Genomic DNA, 2,529 nt, shown 5'->3' on the forward strand with positions numbered 1-2,529 from the left:
ACAACACCATACTATCAAATTATATCTTACAGTATATTAGGACAAGGTCCAATTCTTACTACTACCTCTATTCTCTAGATTAATCTTTTCAAATTTAAGCTCATCTAACTAGGTATAACTAGTCCTCCTATGGCAAGTCTCAGATGTATTCTCAAATCCATAGTCCCTACTGCTACCAATATTATCTTCTTTTTAAAATAACTAATCTGGCTCTCTGCTCCTCCCCGTTGGACAGACAGCCGCATCTTCTGGTGCAGGGCCAGCCGCGTCCCCGAGACACGATGGTGAAGGTCGGAGTGAACGGATTTGGCCGTGTTGGGCGCCTGGTCGGTCACCAGGGCCGCTTTTAACTCTGGCAAAGTGGATATTGTCGCCATCAATGACCCCTTCATTGATCTCAACTACATGGTGTACATGTTCCAGTATGATTCTGCCCACGGCAAATTCCACGGCACAGTCAAGGCTGAGAACGGGAAACTTGTCATCAATGGGAAGTCCATCTCCATCTTCCAGGAGCGAGATCCCGCCAGCATCAAACGGGGTGATGCTGGTGCTGAGTATGTTGTGGAGTCCACTGGGGTCTTCACCACCATGGAGAAGGCTGGGGCTCACTTGAAGGGCGGGGCCAAGAGGGTCATCATCTCTGCTCCTTCTGCTGATGCCCCCATGTTCGTGATGGGCGTGAACCATGAGAAGTATGACAACTCCCTCAAGATTGTCAGCAATGCCTCCTGCACCACCAACTGCTTGGCTCTTCTAGCCAAAGTCATCCATGACCACTTCGGCATCGTGGAGGACCTCATGACCACCGTACATGCCATCACTGCCACCCAGAAGACCATGGACGGCCCCTTTGGGAAGCTGTGGCATGACGGCCGAGGGGCTGCCCAGAACATCATCCCTGCTTCCACTGGCACCGCCAAGGCTGTGGGCAAGGTCATCCCTGAGCTGAAGGGGAAGCTCACTGGCATGGCCTTCCGTGTCCCCACCCCCAATGTGTCAGTTGTGGATCTGACCTGCTGCCTGGAGAAAGCTGCCACATATGACGACATCAAGAAGGTAGTGAAGCAGGCATCAGAGGGCCCCCTCAAGGGCATCCTGGGCTACACTGAGGACCAGGTTGTCTCCTGTGACTTCAACAGTGACACCCACTTTTCCACCTTCGACGCCGGGGCTGGCATTGCCCTCAATGACCACTTTGTCAAGCTCATTTCCTGGTATGACAATGAATTTGGCTACAGCAACTGGGTGGTGGACCTCATGGTCCACATGGCCTCCAAGGAGTAAGAGCCTCCTGGACCACCAGCCCCAGCAAGAACAAGAGGCCCTCAGCTGCTGGGGAGTCCCTGCCCCAACTTAATCCCCCAACACACTGAGAATCTCCTGACCTCCAATTTACATCCTAGACGCCGAGGAAGGGGAGGGGCTTGGGGAGCCCTACCTTGTCATGTACCATCAATAAAGTATACTGTACTCAGCCAAAAAATAAAATAAAATATAAAATAAAATAAGTTATCTGCAGGGTGGCTCAGTCGATTAAGCAGCTAGGTCTTGGTTTCAGCTCAGGTCATGATCTCAGGGCTGTGGGATCGAGCCCCACATCAGGCACTGCACTCAGCATGGGATCTGATTGAGATTCTCTCTCTCACTTTCCCCCTGTCTCTGAAATAAATAAATATTTTAAAATTTTTTTATTTTTGTTTCTTAAGATTTATTTACTTATTCATGAGAGACACAGAGAGAGAGGGGCAGAGACACAGGTAGAGGGAAAAGCAGGCTCCCCATGGGGAGCCTGATGTGGGACTGATCCAGGATACTGGGATCACACTCTGAGCCAAAGGGAGATGCTCAACCGCTGAGCCACCCAGGTGTCCCAATATTTTTAAAAGGTTTTTAAGAAGAGTAAGTTATTTGTTTGTTCTTTACAATGGGTAATATATGCACCTGGAACAAAAACCCAAAATGTAAAATAGGTAGCTATGCCTCTAAAATATTTACATATATATTGTTTTCTTACCTTTTGATAGAAATAGCTCATGCTTTTTATTACACAGGTGTATCTCTTATCAATTGATGTTAGGTTGATGCAATTGTCCATTGTTATATTCCCAATATCCTCCTTCACTTTGTTTTAGGTATGTTTTCTTCAGATGCAGGTACTCAGGTTTTGTGTAGTCATTCAATCAGAGTCTTCTTATTGTTGTTATTAGGTGAAGCTAACTCACCTACATTTATGAATATGAACGGTATGTGTGGTCTTGGTTCTGTCTGCCTATTTTGTTATATTACTAATATTTTCATTGCCTTTAAAAATACCCTTATACTATGGGCTATTTCTTTAGTTTTAGTATGTGTTTTTTTAATAGTTGGAAAATGTCATGTTTTTGTTCTAATGGGCACATTCATAACTATAATTTTGCTTTTCTCATTATTTTGTATTTTTCTATTCTTTTTTTATTAGCTAAGAAATGAATATAGCACAAAATTCAAAAGATATAAAAGAGTGTATAGTAAAAAAAAAAAATGTCT

General features: G+C 45.0%; 1 pseudogene; it reads left to right on the plus strand.

The window, feature by feature from the left end:
• The first annotated feature begins 217 nt into the window (after nucleotides 1-217).
• Nucleotides 218-1,319, plus strand: LOC112923748 (glyceraldehyde-3-phosphate dehydrogenase-like; annotated as a pseudogene).
• The last annotated feature ends 1,210 nt before the right edge of the window (nucleotides 1,320-2,529 follow it).

The sequence above is a fragment of the Vulpes vulpes genome, chromosome 6, assembly GCF_048418805.1.
Source record: "Vulpes vulpes isolate BD-2025 chromosome 6, VulVul3, whole genome shotgun sequence".
In the NCBI taxonomy this organism is placed as follows: domain Eukaryota; kingdom Metazoa; phylum Chordata; class Mammalia; order Carnivora; family Canidae; genus Vulpes; species Vulpes vulpes.